Source organism: Cupressus sempervirens, unplaced genomic scaffold, assembly GCF_028749045.1.
Source record: "Cupressus sempervirens isolate cs-2001-9-10 unplaced genomic scaffold, ASM2874904v1 CseChr00s100001_01, whole genome shotgun sequence".
Taxonomy (NCBI): Eukaryota; Viridiplantae; Streptophyta; class Pinopsida; order Cupressales; family Cupressaceae; genus Cupressus; species Cupressus sempervirens.
The window spans coordinates 6,294,251-6,314,603 of NW_028322205.1; the positions used below are offsets into that span (position 1 = coordinate 6,294,251).

General features: G+C 30.4%; 1 pseudogene; it reads right to left on the reverse strand.

Moving 5' to 3' along the window:
• Positions 1–6,598: 6,598 nt before the first annotated feature.
• On the reverse strand, positions 6,599–8,598 carry LOC149527887 (geraniol 8-hydroxylase-like; annotated as a pseudogene).
• Between the last annotated feature and the right edge of the window lie 11,755 nt (positions 8,599–20,353).

A 20,353-nucleotide genomic window follows, 5' to 3' on the forward strand; every position in this document is an offset into this window, starting at 1 on the left:
TCCTTAGATCTAGCCTAAGGCACAATTATTTGGAGAATAGCTACACAATATTTTCCAAAAATTGTTTTTTTTCACTAAAGAATGGAGATACATATCCTTCGGAGGGGCACTTGGACATGGGTGAACCTCACAAATACGAGGAGATCTACAAGAGCTATCTACAATGGAAAGAGGCATCTTCTGATGTATCCTGTTATCTTGAGAAAATATCCTAGGAAATAAATAAATAAATAAAATGTCCATCAAAAACTATAAAAGAAATATCGTAATTTATAAAAGGTATTATAAATAGTTTGAATTATGGAAATCTATATTTAATTGACATGTTTAAATATATTTTTAAGCTAGGATGCCACAAAATAATGAAATATATGTATGTGTAGCAACAATAGTTTTAGTCAGTTTTAACTTTTTTACAACTGAATTATTAAATGAGCAGATTATGCTTGTAGTTTAGTAAAAGTGTGTCATGGTGGAAGATGCATGTAGCATGGGGTCTCCATTCTTAATAAATGCAAAGTTCAAACATGTTGCAACACTAAATATTTGGTGTAGAGAAAGATGTCAGTCAATTATGACCACATTTAATGGTTACAAAATTGACAAATTATTTTGATAGTCTATCTCAACTTTTATCCTTGTCTTTCACACAAAATACTCATACTTCATTTTCTTAGAAAATAAATTGAAATGGAAAGGGTACAACCCATATCTTCTTTTGAGGATTGATTTTTTTATTATATTTATTTATTTGCTGAATATGATTGGTAAAATGTTTGGATTCTACATGCAATCATTAAAATGATAGTCGGCTATGATTATATTAGACAATTGTAATGAGGCAATAAGGTTAGATAAAATAAATGTTTGAAATCATTTACAATTTGATTTATTATGTGTACTCTATCTCTATCAGAAGTCTTGTTATTATTTATTATTATTATTTAAATTGTAATCGGTTAGCTTCATTGTGATTTGGTAATTTAGTCTATTAGTTTATCCAACTTTGAAATAAAGTATGCAATGCATGGCACGGGCTACAGTGCAACTTATTTGCATCGTGTCGTTTGCATTTTCGTCTGTCTCCCAACTCTGACACTTTCGTCCTCCTCTTGTCTCATCCTCTGCTCGTGTTGTTTCCAAGTTCTGCAGTGTCAGTTGTTTTATATATGTATATTTTTTATATGTATAAGTTTAAAGTTTTGATTTAAGATTTAAAGAAATGTATTGTATTTTAATAAATTGTTAATAGATTTAAAATATTCATATAATATGTTAACAATATTATTATTTTTATAATGAACTATTGTAATATTATTATTAGTAAATATTAAATTATTATGAATATTTATGATTCTATTTAATTAATTTTTTAATGTGTTTAATTTAAATAAATTTTTAATAATAGTTATTCATATATTTTATTAATAATATGTATCTAATTTAAATAGTATTTTGTTTTAATAAATTGTTAATGGGTTTAAAATATTTATATAGTATGTTAATAATATTTTTATTTTTATAATAAGTATTTATATTAGTTTACTATAAAATTTGATGTTAATTATATTCTCCTTACTTAATGTATAAATAGAAAAAAACAAATCACTCTGCAATTAACCTTAATAATTTCTAATGACCTATTATTTATAACTTCTTAAATTTAAAAAAAAAACATATTTATGACCTGATAATGACACCCCAAAACAAAATAATATGTGTTCAGGATTTCATAAGTATAAAAATTATTTCTTACATTTAAAATTTTGACCCAGAATTTAATAAACATTTCTTAATAAGCTTGTTATTTTTAATAAGTATTATATTTTAATAGTTAATAATAGATATAACAATATTTTATTAATATTTATTATTATTATTTTTATTATTATTAATTATTGAAAAATTAAATGTTAGACTATTATTGACAAATTAAATGTTAAACTATTATGATTGTTTCTATAATTTTTACTTTTAGTAAAATTAAATCTAAAAATATAAAGTATATTTGATTAGATGTAAATTTTAAGTTTTTTTAAAAATTATTTAACAATTCTTTGGATTTAAGCAAAAAATGTGCCAAAAATATAATAGTTAGCATTTTAAAGTATTTTAATGCTAAAAATTTAATGAGAGATAAGTCTTCAAATACCTAGTGTATGTAATTGAAACTAAAATGTTAACTAGAAAAACTATTTATCATTAATTAAAAAATAAGTTTTTTTAAAACTTAAGAACTCATAAATAATAAGGTCATTAGAAATTATTAAGGTTAATTGTGGAATGAATTTTTTCTATTCATATATTAAGTAAGGAAAATATGTAATATACAATTGATATCAAATTTTATAGTAAACTAATATAAATACTTATAATAATCTAACATATATAAAAATTTAAAAATTATCTTTATTATTTTTTTATAAAAAATAACATTATATGATTTGACAATAATATGATATTTATTATGTTTTTTTAAAAATGTATAAAATTGAAATTATAAATGTTAATTAGAAAATTTATTTATAAATCATATCATTTTTTTTAAAGTTATTTAAATTAGATACATATTATTAATAAAATATACAAATAACTATTATTAAAAATCTATTTAAATTAAACACATTAAAAAGTTAATAAACAATCATAATAGTTTAATATTTACCAATAATAATATTACAATAGTTCATTATAAAAATAATAATATTGTTAACATACTATATGAATATTTTAAATCTATTAACAATTTATTAAAATACAATACTTTTTTAAAACTTAAATCAAAACTTGTAACTTGTAACTTTAACTCATACATATAAAAATATAACTCCTACATATAAATATATATATATATATATATATATATATATATATATATATATATATATATATATATATATATATATATATATATATATATATATATATATATATATATATATATATATATATATATATATATAAAGCAAATGACACTGCAGATTTTGGAAACAGCGCATAGTAAGGATGAACCAAGAGGACGACGAAAATGTCAGAGTCGGGAGGCAGACGAAAATGCAAACGACACGGTGCAAATAAGTTGCACTGTAGCTGGTGCCTACAATGCATAGGCTATGATTTTTCTGGATTTGACATCAAATTTATTTCTTGGCTCAGAAGTTTATTGATTTGACATGCGTGATATAGATTTGGTACAAGTGGGGATCCCTGCTACGGCAATGGCTACCCAGGCAGGAGGATCGACTGCCTGGGTCGCCGAGATTCTCAAACACCATGCCACGCGGTGCCACACCCTGCCACGGCTATCTCTTCCATTGACAGTGTTAGAGAGTCAATCGTGCACCCATTCTATGGAGATGATTTTTATTTTTTTAATAAAGTATTAACATACTTTACATTCCATGGTTTTTATTGAATAGTTTTATGATTGTTAATATAAAATTAAGTTTTTATAATTGTTTATAAAATATTTTTATAATTAAATTAATTTCTATAGACTTAGTTTTATGTTTTATTACTTTTTAAAATTATAAGGTATATTCATTTTATTTTATAGCTTAATTTATTTTGTATTTATTAAAACATTTGTATTAATCATATAAATAGTTTCAAAATAACAATATATAAATAATGTTTGTATTTATTGAAATAACATTTGTATTTATTGCAATAATTAATTTATTGTATAATTTTACAAATATTTAATAAAAATAAAGATTATTATTTTTTGATTAAAATGAATTGTCAAGAACTTATTACTTTTTATATTTAATATCATTTAATAAAACATTACATTCAAATTTAATTTAATTTTTATCTTATTAAAAAGAAATCGTTTGTAATACTTCGTTATAAATTTTGCTAGGTAAATAAATAAATAATTTTGTTTAATACTAGCAAAATTTATAATAAAGTATTAAAAAAAAATTCTTAAAACAATTTTTTTAATTCATGTTTGACAGTATCAATACAAAAATGGATCTACATAATGCATCGTGCTATACATTTGGGAACTCCAACTTGATCAATAAAAAAATTAATTTAATATGTGACTTGAACTATTTAGAGAAATGATTTTTCACATTTTCATAATCTATTTAGTCTCATTTTGACCAACTTGATCAATAAAAAAATTAATTTAATATGTGAATTGAACTATATAAAGAAATGGTTTTTCACATTTTCATAATCTATTTAGTCTCATTTTGACCAATATGAATAGAAAATAAGTTTTGATTAAAAACTGAGTCAAAGAATGATCTTTGGAGAAATTTTCTCTGTGGAGTGTAGTTAAGAAGCCACTTTCTATGATTTTTGAAATTTGAACTTTATTTTTGTTGAGTAGCATTAGATAGTTAACAATACAAATTCAATTATTTTTCATAAGGCAGAGTATATTTTAAGTTTACAAATCCAAATTTGCCAAGCTTTGTTATATTTTTATTTGTGGAGGGGAGATGTTTTGGATTTATTTAGATGATAAATTCTTTCATTTATTGAATCATTGTTATTGAATAACATAAAATAATTTCAACTATATTAGTTATTTTCCTTGCTTGAATATTCACAAACTCAATGATCTCTTTGAATCGTATTCTCAAGATCAAATTTTGTATCTTTGCAATTCTAGTCAAAATCATGCCTATTTGTTGCCAATGATGCAAAATCTAGAATTTTCTAGGTATGAATTGGTGGTTGTTCTATTTAAGTGTTCAACAAATTTCAAGAGCTTTCATTTTTTTAATCAATCTTACTATAAATGAATGCAATTGCATTTCTATCAGACTTTTCTCCTGTAGTAAATAGAGATAGTTTAAGCCAAAAATAAAAAAGGTGAAACATAGGAAAACCTAATCAAAATCGATGCAATTACTGTTCATTATTCATTGTTGCAGTTGCAAACTTATCATAGAGCAACAACTTCACCAAGGAAAACATAGACTCTCCAGTCAAATTGAAAGAAATGTCTCCAAGGTTAAAAAAAAACACATAAAACTCCATAAGGTTTAGCTAGAAAAACATAAAGAAAATCCAAATCCTTGAGGAGTTTTGTAGCACCCAAGGACTAGTAAAAATCGTGGCAAAACAAAACATTGATAAAAGACTACAATCCCATTTATTAAACCCGAGAGGAAAAATTGGAGGTAAAAGGGTCTAGTCAATTTAGCAATGGATGATATAGTATAGTAAATACCCCAAGCTAACATCTTTACAAAATAAGATCTTTTGCATCGAGAAAATAGAAAAGTGGAAGCACACTCCAAGGAGTCGATGATGAGTAATGTGCATTAATGAAGCTATTTAGGAGTCCTCGAAGAGAGGGGAGATTGATTCTTGATACTTTTATTTGGAATTCATTGAGACAAGCACACGATTTTAACTAAAATGTAACTTATATCAAATACTAATCAGAAAATTAGAAAATATGTAAATTCTATAATCATTAAAGGTGCTTCGTTGTTCTAATTTTCACCATCTTGAACTTGACATTTCCACTATTCTTGTCCTTTATGAGATGGTGAATATATTAAGTTATGTAAATAATATAGTCACGATTTAAATAAAATTTATATAAGTTAATATAGTCTTGATTTAAAAAAAAAATCTTCCAAAAAAATGTTGTAACTTCAACCAACTTGAATATTAATAGATTTGAGTTCATTTTTTCAAAAATTTATAAATTTTTTATATCAAATAAAAGATATTAATTTTAATTAGCTTTATTATGAATTAGAATTTAATTAAATTCAAATATTTTTTGTAAAACTTTACTAAAATATTTGTTCTAAAAAATAAAGCACTACAAATTTAAAAAATGAAAAAAAAAAAATTATCTTTTAGTGTAATTGAAAAATGATTAGATAAATTTTGCTAGTATTAAGAAATCGTTTTTAATACTTTATTATAAATTTTGCTAGCATTAAAAAAAATTATTTATTTATTTAGCTAGCAAAAGTTATAATAAAGTATTACAAACGATTTCTTTTTTATAAGATAAAAATTAAATTAAATTTGAATGTAATGTTTTATTAAATGATATTAAATATAAAAAGTAATAAGTTCTTGACAATTCATTTTAATCAAAAAATAATAATCTTTATTTTTATTAAATATTTTTAAAATTATACAATAAATTTATTATTGCAATAAATACAAATGTTATTTCAATAAATACAAACGTTATTTATATATTGTTATTTTGAACTATTTATACAATTAATACCAATGTTTTAATAAATACAAAATAAATTAAATTATAAAATAAAATGAATATACCTTATAATTTAAAAAAGTAATAAAACATAAAATTAAATTTATAGAAATTAATTTAATTATAAAAATATTTTATAAACAATTATAAAAACTTAATTTTATATTAACAATCATAAAACTGTTCAATAAAAACCATGCAATGTGAAGTATGTTAATACTTTATTAAAAAAAAGAAAAATCATCTCCATACAATGGGTGCACCATTGACTCTCTGACAGTGTCAGTAGAAACGACAGGCGTGGCAGGGCGTGGCATGGTGTTTGAGAATCTCGGCGACCCAGGCAGTCGATCCTCTGCCTGGGTAGCCGTTGCCTCCCTGCTACTACTACTGCTCATTTATATGATGAGGGAGGCGTGGTACGGGGATTGCACCCAACTTTGCAAACTTCTTTAAAGTGATGCCAAACTCATCGCTCATGTCCATCTGCTCGCCGCTCATCCCCTCTGGAAGTTTCCAGTCAGATGAGTTAAGTAAAGAAGCCGGAACAAAATGAACCATACGACTTCCCAATTGAAGCCCCGGGCAAATTCTTCTGCCCGCTCCGAAAGGAATCAGCTCAGAGTGTTGTCCTCGGTAATTCATCTTGCTATACTCGCCTTCTAAAAACCTCTCGGGCATGAATTCCAAAGGGTTCTTCCAAATCGCAGGGTCCCTCGCAATGGCCCAGAAGTTCACCGTCACCTGGCTGTGTTTGGGTATCACAAATCCACCGATGACATGTGAGCTGTCAGCTCTGTGAGGAACCAGCAGAGGAGTCGTCGGGTGCAATCGAGTATCTCTTTCACTGCTGCATCCAGATATGGCAGACGATCCAAATCAGATTCTTCCACTCTTCTCTTGCATCCGACCACCTCATCCATTTCTTGTCGCAGTCGCTTTAATTTCTCGGGATTTCGAATGAATTCTGCCATGGCTCATTCTAACGTTGTAGTGGTCGTTTCGGTACCTGCCATAAACAATTCTTGAAACAAGAAAGACCATTAATTAGAGATCTATCGGACATACAGGCAACTGCAAATGAATCCTCAGCACTGACAAATATCAAGGATCGAACATGCACGAGAGTGAAGTCTTCACTTGTGGAATCCAGCAGAACATCGAGAAAGTCCTTGTCAGAGTCATTACGCCGAACGCCTTGGCTGCTCTCGGCGTGCCTTTTGTGTATGAATGCATCGGAAAACTCATAAATGGTCTTGATTTGCATGGCCATCCGCCGCGACACGCCCTGCGGGTCGAGGAACCGGAGAAACGGGAACAAGTCCACCAGATTAGTCATTCCGCCGACCTTCATCATTTCGCAGATGTCGTCTTTAAACCCCGCAGAATGACAAATGACCTTCATCATTTCGCAGATGTCGTCTTTAAACCCCGCAGAATGACATACAGGCAACTGCAAATGAATCCTCAGCACTGACAAATATCAAGGATCGAACATGCACGAGAGTGAAGTCTTCACTTGTGGAATCCAGCAGAACATCGAGAAAGTCCTTGTCAGAGTCATTACGCCGAACGCCTTGGCTGCTCTCGGCGTGCCTTTTGTGTATGAATGCATCGGAAAACTCATAAATGGTCTTGATTTGCATGGCCATCCGCCGCGACACGCCCTGCGGGTCGAGGAACCGGAGAAACGGGAACAAGTCCACCAGATTAGTCATTCCGCCGACCTTCATCATTTCGCAGATGTCGTCTTTAAACCCCGCAGAAGCCGGATTGTTGGGGTCGTAGACATTTGTGCTGAAGATCATGTTTCCCAACAAATTCAAAGACGTGCAGAAGACCGTGCGGCCCATGTTGACAACCTTTCCTTTGTCGTTGAAAACGAGTCGAATAGTGCGGAATACTTGATCTCTTCTCAGTTGTTGCATAGCTTCGAGTCTGTTGGAGTTGAAGAGCTCAACGGCTGAGATACGACGGAAATGGCGCCATTGAGGTCCGATGTGGCCCCAGATCATGGAAGATTTGTGATGGTCAAGGGCTTTGAAGGCTTCCGTCACCGTCCTTCCCGCGAATATGTTGTCGTGTGTTTTGAGAACTTCCTTGGCCATGGCAGGAGAAGAGACGACCACTGTAGTTCTCATGCCCAGACGGAGACTCGTCAATGGGCCGTATTACTGAGAGAGTGCGTAGAGAGACTCGTGCGGCCTCTTCCCAAGGTGGAAGAGGTTTCCCACAATAGGCCAGGCAGGAGGGCCTGGGGGAAGGGAAGGAGAAGTCCTTGTAGTCCTCTCTCTTCTCCATAGAAAGGAGAAGAATAACAGCGAAACAAGAATAATGAACACAGAGGGCCACGAAAGGTGTGGAAACTCCATGGAGACTGCAACAACGCTAAGCCGAGACACCACATTTATTGACTTTTTGGTACGAAACACGTGAATGTGGATGGTGCTCTTTCAACGCGTCGCTCCCAGGAACAATATAAAATGTTGGAAACTTATTTGTATTTCTGAACGTGGTAAGCACACTTCACGCAGCAGGTTTAACTCTTCATGCGCCTCAATGTCGAGAAAAATGTGTATATATTTTTTTATACGGTCTTTTTCGCTTTGCTCTTTTTTTTTTAATAATTAAATCTATCTGTGTTTCAATCGAAGTCTGATATAGCCGCTAAATTGTCATGACGGCGAAGCCTTAAAAATACATATATTTAATTTGCAAATTTTTAGTGGCAGGTGGGATTTGCTAGATTTGATGCACCAATAAGTGTAGTCTCAAGTATTGTTTAGTAGGAAAAAGAGTAAGTCAATGTTGTGGGCATATTTTATGAAAATGCATATAGAGCATACTATATGATTACTTCAATCAAAATTTTATTAATGAAATACAATCAATGAATCTCTATTAGGAGACTTTGAATCCATGTCAAGATATTCCACCCATGTTAGGAGTTGTGTCAACCTTATTAGGAGTTGAAAGGAGGACATCTCACTAATAAAGAGAGAATCCAAGTATAACAAAACACTCACCACAAACACGTCTTCCACGAGCATTTCCTCTTCTCTTCTCATTTCATGGCCACCTAAGAAAAAACACCATAAACAGATCACTAAACGTTGTCAAATATTTTATATGAGATTCAAAATGGTCACCAATAAACATGGAGTGTGTGTACAAGGGTCGCCCTTTCATTCGTGTTGCCCTAAATCATCTAGCTCATAACTCCAACTAATAAAGAGAGGGGCCCACATGAAATTAATAGCCATCAATCGATTTGGGAGGGCTTACTGACATATTGATTGCCCCTTCGATCCATGCAAATGTAGATTATTGTTGTGGCACATTCATTATTGGCCCCTACCCCCTCACCTTATAAGGGCCCACAACTTGTCCTAAACTTGAATATGCTCCAAAAAGAGGAATCTCCAAACATATCACCAATGTTAACTACATTCAAATATTCAAAGGCTATATATATAAAACATATACAAAATAACATGTAAGAGGGATCATCTTACATTTTTGTGAGAGATTGAAAGTTTAGAAGTTCGTAATATATCTAGCAATCTTTTTGAGTGACAAAAGATTTATTTGAATTTTTTTCCTACAAAATAGGAGCTCCTACTTTTTAGCCCTCTCAATTTGAGTGGGTGGAAATGAGGTGGGGTTGAAAATAGCCCCGCAAGCTTAAGAGATTTATACTCTTAGGGTGGGGTCCCATGAAGGGAGCAATTTTTTTCAAAAAATGAGTGCGTGTTGAGGAAGTTTTTAATGAATATTTTTAAGCTAGTGGTCCCATGAACGTCTAATATATCTAGCGATATTTTTGAGTGGCTAAATATTTATTTAGAATTTTTTGCTACAAAATAGAAGCTCCTACTTTTTAGCCTACTCAATTTGAGTGGGTGGAAATGGAGTGGAGTTGGAAATAGCCCCACAAGCTTAGGGGATTTCTTACCCACAGGTCAAGAATTTCATATTATTTTTCCACCAAAAATAAATAATAAATTTAAATCTTAAGTTATTTTACTCTTAAAATTTATGGGACTAGGTCAATTTCCTTAGATTTAGGAGTTGAATTGTTTTACCTGAAATAAATTAAAAATTCATAGGACCATTCATTGTAAAATATTCCTAAATTCTCTTAGGGTGGGGTCCCATGGAGGTAGGCTTCTTTTTTTAAAAATGAGTGGGTTTCAGGGAGGTTTTTTAGGAATATTTTAAACACAGTTGCCCAATGAACTTCTAGTGCAAACTAACTTAAATTTTAGACTACAAAATTGAAAGAAATTGAGAGTTATGAATTTTAATATTTTTAAATAAAAAATATACATTCAAAATATAATTTTGTATTGAGAAGAAATAGAAAAACTTACTTTCCCTACTAAAAGTTTATTTTGATAGGAATGTAGATTTTAGAAATATTCTCTTAAGCTAGTGGAGTTAAATCCTTCCCCGCCATTATTTTTGTGCTTAAGTGAGAAGCCTTAGATAGTGTATGGGCTCTTATTGTTTGGGAGAAGATTCTAAATGATCCTATTATAGAAATTTATTTTATTTTTCATTAGACCCCTTCTTCCTTGGAAATCAAAGCTTAAGTTCCTCCATGGGACCCTAATCTAAGATTGGAAGCCTTTTTTAAACATTATGTTTCTTTAGTTTAAATCAGAGAACCATATTCATATTCAAAATAGTTCTCTTTAGGATATTTATATTTTAAAGCATATTATTTTTTATTTATATTTTAAAGTGAATTGAATTTTTATTTAATTTGTTTATTATAATTGAAAAGGTTTTGCGTTAAATTTGAAATGTTCATCTCAAGTTTAGAAATCAATGGCTAAAAGAGTATAGAAGAGGTTGCATGACCATCCATATATTTATTCATCCCTATTGAAATCATAAATTCCTTTGTACATGGCATGTTTTTGAAGTATTAGATAGTAGCCAAATGCATTGGGGGCTGACCCCAGAGTACAAAAAGGCTAAGAGATCAGTCGGAGGTTACCTCCCAACCATCTAACCAATACCAATTTTATACTTCAAAAAGAAAATATGATCTAGAATAAAACTAACACCATCAATTGTGCTGCTAACGAGTAGATAAAAAGGAAAAACATTCCAATAGTAAGCATGCATACTACTACTATTAGTCCAACATTTAAACTTATATATATAAAATAAAGCCCTATAGGGCATCAAGTTCAAAGTAATTGGTATCATAACAACAAAAAGAAAAAATAATAGTAGGGCTAACTACCCTCCTTCTTTTCAGGTTCCTCATCCTTCTTCACCTTAAGCTAATCCATGTTCACATCCACCCCATCCTCTTTGACAGGTTTTTCCAGGAGAGTCTTCAATCCGTCCTCCACTAGGAAGCCATATAAGGAGCGGGTAGTCTTGCTCTCCTTTCCTAGGTCTTTCACATCCTTATTCACTTGCAAGAAATAAAAGGTAGTGATTGAAAAATGCATCACTTTAGTGAACAAATCCTCCAGAGTTTAAATTTTTTTCCAAATGCTAATGTGATTGTCTGCCAACTCCTTCATCAATAGTTCTAGCCTATCCAACTGAGCCTTTCCATGACTTTGGCCATGGTTGTGCTTCCCTTTTTTCCCCCTTCCTTAGGAGTACCTTTCACGGGGGAGGTGATGTCCTCCCCTACACTTCTAGCCAGGGAAGGGTTAGCTTAAAGGGTATCAGAAATGTGGGAGGGACTGAGTGGGTTGGAGATAGACTTCTTGCCAATGCCCTAGTGAGGTTTCTTTCTCTTAGTGGGATTACTATCACTTTCAATAGACTTTGAGCTAAAATCTTGTTAAGGGTGGACTTAAAGTTCTATAATTGGAGGCATTTTTTGGTTCTCCAAGCACTCTTTTTTTCTTCCTTATGTCTTTATCAGAATCAATGAGACTAATTTTAACCTTAGTGGTGGGGCTTTTTTCTTCTTTTTTTAATCGCTAAGGCTAGGGCTAGGGTCCAGAGAAACTTGGGGAATAATAGTAGCCAACAGGTTGACCAAGAGTGGAAAGTTTAGGGTAAGGTGATGAATATACAATTTATTCATGAAACCTTAGTGGATGAGATCAAAGGATTCCCTCCACCCCGCCCCCCCCCCCCCCCCCCCGCCCCCCAATTTTCCTAGCCTTGAATATACTATCTTCCATTGAATTTAGTGAAAGGAATGGAAAGGATATTTGATCCAAATTTTTGAAATGGTTAAGAATGGGGAAATGGTAGAAATAAAGTACCTAAAATCAATCCTCGAGGGCAATTTATCTCATAATAGCATAGCAGATAATATCTTAGGGCTTAGGAAGATGTTCCCTAGAAAACTTGCCATGCATTGGAACCAGTTCCTCATTAAACTTGAAGAACTTCTACACACTGGTTTCATTGTTCACACATGCTTGCTTGCACCAGTTCTTGTCTCCCATGGGAAATCCACCGACCTTGGCTATAACTTCTTCAGTGATTTCAAAACTCATCCCATTGATGGTCACTTTTCTATCATTCCACGAGCTGAACTATTGCATCAAGATGTTCTCCTCATGTTATATCATCCATTCAATAAAAGGTAATAAGCCACCCTCCCATAGATAAACAATCACTGCTTCACTCTTGTGGATGCAAGCCTCCACTCCCATAGGTTCAATATTATCACTAGTGCCAATACCACATGTCATGTTGCTTTATTCCCATTGAAATGATAAAATCCTATGTATGTGACACATATCTTTTTCCTTGAGAGATTTGTGACTATGATAACATATTCATTGTAAAAATAGAATAATTTATATATAAGATGGGACTAGAAAAATGAGTAACTAAGGGAACGAAATATTAAAAAGGATTTATAATGATTATTTTTGGGTTGTCTTGTCCAAGTTAGACTTGAGAAATTACAGATCTAGATTTTGGGTGCGAGCAATTACCTTTCATCATCACACTTGAATAGAATCATTGAATTTTTTATAATAGTTTTTCTTTATAAGTATTAAATAATTATTTATTATGAATATTATTATTTGATTATTTATTTCATTTATTGAATTTATATCATCTATTATAGTTTATTTTAATATTTTAATTTATATTATATTTTATAAAATTCAAATATTAAAGGTTTTCTATATAATGTATTTATTATTATAATTTTGTAAGGTAAAAGGTCATATCTATATGTATTATATTTAGAAAATATATAACTAACAATCACAAAATGCATCATGAGTTATGAATATCTATAGCTAGAAAATCCATGAATCTGAAATAAAAAATACCTTGCTAAGATGTTTTATCCAGCCACATGTTAGCATCATACAACTAAACCTAAAAAAAATTGAACAAACAAATGACTTCTATAAATAAAAAATTGAAGGCTATCAAGTAGTACTAAAATTTATCAAAAATAAACCATAGATATAACATTGATTCATGAAATACATGACTTCTCAACAACATCCTCTGGCTTTGGAAGATAGTAACCAATCACATAATCATTCTTTTCTTTATATTCCATATTTTTAGGAGGAATACCACTACCCAAACCATGATCAACCTCATCCTTTAGTTTGTCTTTGAACTCATTAGCCACTATGTGTTGTCTCCAAGTTAGTAAACACAACCTATGAAATGGACAATGAAAAATTAACATCTTATGCATAACATAGAAGGTGGCCTTACTAGACACAAAAAACTCATAAGTAATCAAACCACATAGTAAACTACACTCTTTTCCAACACATTATTGTTTTTAGACAATAAAGAATTTTTTATTGCATTAAACAAATGAGCAATGACCTAGCTTTTTATTCAAATGTGTGTGAGAAAACAACCCAAGTAGGGCCTTTCCCTTAAACACATTTTATTCCTAAGAGCTAAAAATTAATAAAAATATTTTCAAAACTCCTATCTAGCATATCTATCAAGAAAACTTTCTAGTAAAGCTTTGTCTTTGACAAGATCAACAATATTTGATATTAAAACTACTAATACCAAGGATGGGTATATGATTATCTAGGTGAGTTGGGTACTTGAATTCTCTTCCCAGTTAGTGGATGTCCTTCTTCATTCTCTAATCATCCTAAGAGAATATCCTCTATAGCTTGGAATTGAGCAGAGGTCTAGGAAATGGGCATTTCAAGCCCTTCATTGGCACTAAAGTCCTACTATTTAGAGGAGTGTCTCTCATTTCTTATTCACAACCCAAAAGCATGACAAGAGAATCAACAAAAATATGAAAAAAACACATATGTACATTTTATTTTTCATACAAGTTTTAAGAGTTTATTATTTTAAAATATATTCTAATAAAAATATCCAAAATATATCTTATTGGAAGACAATAAGAGAGACTATTAAAAGTAAGAATACATTGATATTCAAACATGGGCAACATCTCTAGAGGAGCAAAATAGGCTGCTAGGTTTTTGGAGGAGGCCAATCCTCAAATGCGGGTAATTCTGAGGAGTCCTTAGATGAACAAGATGGTGTGCAGTTTTCCTAGTGGGGGTCCTTGATGTTGGCTCTCTCACCTTTGTTGTCTTTTTGCAATGGATTTGTGGGCTATTTGGATGGAATCTTTTGTCTCTTGTGGGAGTGACATCATTTTGTTTGTGGCTTGAATGGATACTTTTCTTGGGGTTTTGTACACCCTATTGCATGGGGACTCCCTGTGGTGGTTTTGTGGGGTGTCTTCATAGTTTGGATATTATTGGAGATACCTTTCTGGGATTGCCATCGTGTGGAAGGGTTTGTAATATGTTGGTGGAGGTGTTTTTTAGTAGCACCTCTATTCCCCACTAGCTTTGGATGTATTGGGTTGTTTGGTCTCTACCTATAGTGGGCTCTCTTGTATTTGGAGTTTGTTGGAGATGAAGATGCATATGGGTTTGGATTGGATGGTTATGTATAATGGCTTCAACCACACTACTTCTCCTTGGGGACTTGTGTTGTGGCTCATGGGGCTTTTATGATTTCTAGGCTTTGCAAGGGCTTGGTCATTGATGCTCTGGTCTAGAAGGTAAATGTTGTCCTTGTCCTTGCTGCTCGTTCTATTAATGGGGTTGTTTTCCCTAGATGGGTCTTCATTTTCGTGGCTTTTCTTGTCAATAGACCCCCTTGGTTGGGAACCTTTTGGGGTGCACTTTTATTCATCCTTTCAGGATTCTCTTTTCTCTTGATTCTTATTTCTTTTGGGCTTCCTTTAGTTTCTCATGGTTTGGGGTGAAGGCTTCCACTTTTTAGTGGTGGAATGCAATTGAGGTAGCCATTTTGGGGATTTTGATGCATGTGTTGTGAATCTATCCTTTATTAAGTTCTTTCACTTTCGTGCTTCCTATTGAGGTAGATGACCCTATTAAGGTGAGGCAAAGCTTATGGAGGTAGTTGATTACTGGGGGAAAGTTGTGGTGAATTGGTTCAAGAGGTTCTTTCCTTTTGTTATTTGTGAGTATCTCCTTATTGTAAGATATTTTTCTATATAGAGCATGTTTGGATAGCATACTTCATGTAGTGAAGAAGGGATGACTCTACAACTAAATGCTTTTGTGTAGAGATTGTGTTACTTCCTTTGAGGATGGCCGGGTTCTTCCTCTTTACTTATATCTTTACATCTCTTGTAGAGGTGGAGCTATCTCCTATTGAGGTGGAGATCATATTTGGGCATTGGGAAGCAGAGGAGACTCCTATTAAGATGATGTGTACTTGCACTACTTTTAGTAGTTTCGTTAGTGGAAGAAGGGGGAGAAGCTCTTACATCAGGGGTTTTGTCTCCCCCCCTGCTCCTCTCATTTCTATTAGGGTGATTTGGGATTTTATGGGAAGCTGGAAGACTTTTGACTACATTTTACAAGGTTGGAGGTTGTGCATTTCCTAGACCCATGGTTGGAAGATACGTACTTTTTTTGCCAAGGCTAGAAGTTGAGCATTGCCTAGACCCATAGTTGGAAGATACGCAGTCTTTTTGCCAAGTTGGAGGTATAGTCTTGTTTGGACCTATATTTTTACTTAGATTTCTAATAGATGTGGATGACCAGTCTTTTTCGTTGTTGTTATGGTGATTTCATATTTTAAATTTTATTTTCCTTGTGATCAAGTGATTGCTAATAGTTTTAAAGGGCACACTCGATTCCTTTGTTATTGTTTTTTGGTTTAAAATTATAGTTATTTTGGGGGCTTGTCCCAAGTTATTCATTGACAATGTTGACCATGGTTGGTGGGCTAGTCACTTCTGGACCTTTATCTTTGACAAAGGGAGATCTAATTTATTTACATTTCTCATTACTAGGCATTGGTAATGTTCTATTATTGGTGTCTAGAGATCTAATTGTACTTTAGGTCAACATCTGTTAATTGCTTCTTTTCCTAATAAAAAATAACCAATTGGTATTTCTTTTTTCTTTTCTTTTTTACATGATTTAAATTGTCTATAATATAATTATAGTATTTCACTATATAAATTTTATTTACACAAAAAAATACACAAATTATCTTTAGTCCATACAAATACTTTTTACATAAAAAAAGAAGAAGTTAATTTGAATTTTGTAAAATATGATACAATGAAAGGTAAGAGAGAGCACTATTAGTTTGAGTAATGAGATATATTTTTTGTTATCGAGGACTATAGAACATTTTTTATCTATATAATAATTATGAAACTTTGTCTATAATAACTAATTCTAATATCGATAAGAAAAACTTCAAAACATATGATGCTAAATAATAATAAAAGATGCTAAATTATAAGTAACAAGTTCAAATGAGTTGAACATGTCATTTTTGGTATACCATTTTTTTCAAGTAATATTTGTATGTGTATGTGTACATTTACATACATACATACATACATACATACATGCATACATACATATACATACATACATACATATATGTATGTATGTATGTATGTATGTATGTATATAGATGTGTATTTACATATATGTATACATGTGTAAATACACATCTATATATGTGTGCGTGTGTGTATATACACATATATGTATATGTATATGCATATATATAGATGTGTACATACATACATGTATGTATATATATGTATACATATACATACATGTATATATATATATGTATATATATATACATATATATATATATACATGTATGTATATGTATACATATATATACATATGTGTGTGTGTGTGTATACACACACATAGATATAGATATAGATATACATATACATACATACATAGATGTGTGTGAGTAATAATACAAATATTATTTAAAAGAAAATGGTACATGATGAAAATGACATGTTCAATTCATTTAAACTCAGTAAATATAATAGCATCTTTTATTATCATATATATAAACACACATACATGTGTGCGTGTAATAATACAAATATTATTTAAAAGAAAATGGTACACGACAAAAATAACATGTTCAATTCATTTAAACTTGGTAAATATAATATCATATTTTATTATATATATAGACACACATACATGTGTAATAATACAAGTATTATTTAAAAGAAAATGGTACATGATGAAAATGACATGTTCAATTCATTTAAACTTGGTAAATATAATAACATCTTTTATTATCATATATGTAGACACACATACATGTGTGTGTGTAATAATATAAATATTATTTAAAAGAAAATGGTACATGATGAAAATGACATGTTCAATTCATTTAAACTTGGTAAATATAATTTCATCTTTTATTTTATATATATAGACACACATACATGTGTGTGTAATAATACAAATATTATTTAAAAGAAAATGGTACATGATGAAAATGACATGTTCAATTAATTTAAACTTGGTAAATATAATAGCATCTTTTATTATCATTTAGCATCATATATTTTGAATTTTTTCTTATATATATTAAGTGGATGCATAATTGATTTGAAACTATTATATCTTTAATAAGATATTTCTTAAACAAAATAAAATAAAAAGAAAACCTCAATTTTTTTGCATGACCTACCATTTGACCTCATCTACTATAATAATGTATATAAAAAACTAGAAGAAATAAATAAATGTATTAATTTTCAATACACCTAATAAATTATTTATTTTTATTTTTATTTTTAGTCACTCCTACTTAATGGTGAGGACTAATGTTTTCAAGATACTCTTACCTACTAATTCTTGCATTGGAAATTAGGAAATATAGGAAATTTCCTACTTAACATATGGTTTAAGGTAGATTTTTCCTATTAATTTACAAATTTTTAATTTGTATTTCTCTTTTTCTATTGGCTCTATTCTTTTCTTTCTCATTATTATTTTCTTTTTCCCCCTTTAGAAAAATAGGAAAACAATAAGTGGGATATTGGACATGTGGCATGCTCTTTGAGTCTTAACATTTGGAATTCTATAAGTAGTTCACGTGGTTTGTTTATGTTATTAATTTATTGATAATAGATAACAAATAGAACCCTATCATGGAACATAGACTATTTGCAAGCATCATTGCCACTTTCACTTTTGTAGACTATTTATCCAATGTAAGTATGAAACTCATTATGGGGATTTGGCCTCCAGAAGTTTAGAGGACTAATTTTTTCCCATTATGCCACAATCACAAATTCCTTCATTGTGATCATGTTTCTATAACTAATCAAGGTGATGAATTCAAGTTGCTGATGAAGAAATATTAGAATGTGATAATACATTATAAAATTTTTCATTAGTGTCAAACTACTTGGAATATTATTTTCATTTTTTATCATATATTTTAGAAATTATATTTGTTTAGTATATAAAGATATTAAGCTATGTCAAAAGGGCACTTCAATAAGGATCTTATTGGGCAATAGTTGGAACAAATAGTACCAAGTGGTAGACAATTGAATCCTATCATTTCTTATCAAGAATATATGCTAATAGATACTATTCAAGAAAATATTAATCATAATATCATAAAATAAAAAGGTAAGAGGACTGGAAATACTTATCGACAAGACTATGTCTTATCAGTAAACTATGAACAAAGTCCTATCAAAATAAAGGATGACTTTTTGGAAAGAGTGAATGCTTATAGGTAATAAAAGAGATGATGATGCATTATAAAAGGAAATATGGATAAATTAAGTTTTATTCAACGTACATTGTAATGAAATGAAGATCAACATAATGAGGAAAATGAGGATTGTTAAAGAAGTTTCTACAAGGTCAAAAATGGCTTCTAGAAATGATGAAATCACATGAATAATTGGATGATAAGATTATGGTCAATGGATCTAGGTTTAGGGTTTATGGTTAAATTAATGCTACATAAGGGAATAAGGAAGAAGAAATTATGTATCACATCACATAGTAGTATCATGAAGAGAAGAAGAATATTTTGGTGAAGCTTAGTGTGGTAGGATATTAGTGGAACAGAGGAACTAATCAATGAAAAAAATTTGTGATCACAAAAGAGGATTGAAGTGGTATGTTATTATATAATAAGGATCTACGATGGATCAAATATAGTAGAGTTAGTGGGCACATGCAAGATCATGGTCAACAAAACTATGCCCTTAAGTGGCAATGAAAAATTGGTAAATTAGGGTTATGTCAACTTGATGCATAATTTTAAAGTAGTTATACAAAATATATATAAAAAGTTTTAAGAAAAAAATCTATAGCAAATTGAATGTAGTTTCTCCAACTTTTTCATTTTAATGCAGTAGTGCAAACATTTCAAGATGAAAATAAGAAGAAGGTGCATGCCTAACCACCTTAATCAAAACCAAATTATAATATTTTTCAATAAGATTATAGATATAAGAAGTAGACTCATGCTCAGATGTGACACATATTTTTGGGGTTTTTATCACAAATAAATAATTAATTATAAATTTTATACTATAATATTTTTAGAATACAAGATCTCCCATGTTTGACCACCTTAACTAGTTCAAAAATTTACAAAATTAAATTTTAATTTATTTTCCTTGTATTAGGCAAAGAATAAAATGTGATGCATTTTTAAGATTTAAAAAATGTTATACCATTTGAAAGTTATAGTTTTTTTTTTTTTTTTTTTTTTTTCCAATCAGTATTTTAATTTGCACATTGTAGGCATCTTCATTAGAAATTAAGTAATAATTACTTATCAATCTTGTAGTTTGACAATAGTTATATTGATAAAATCTTGAGAATGTTC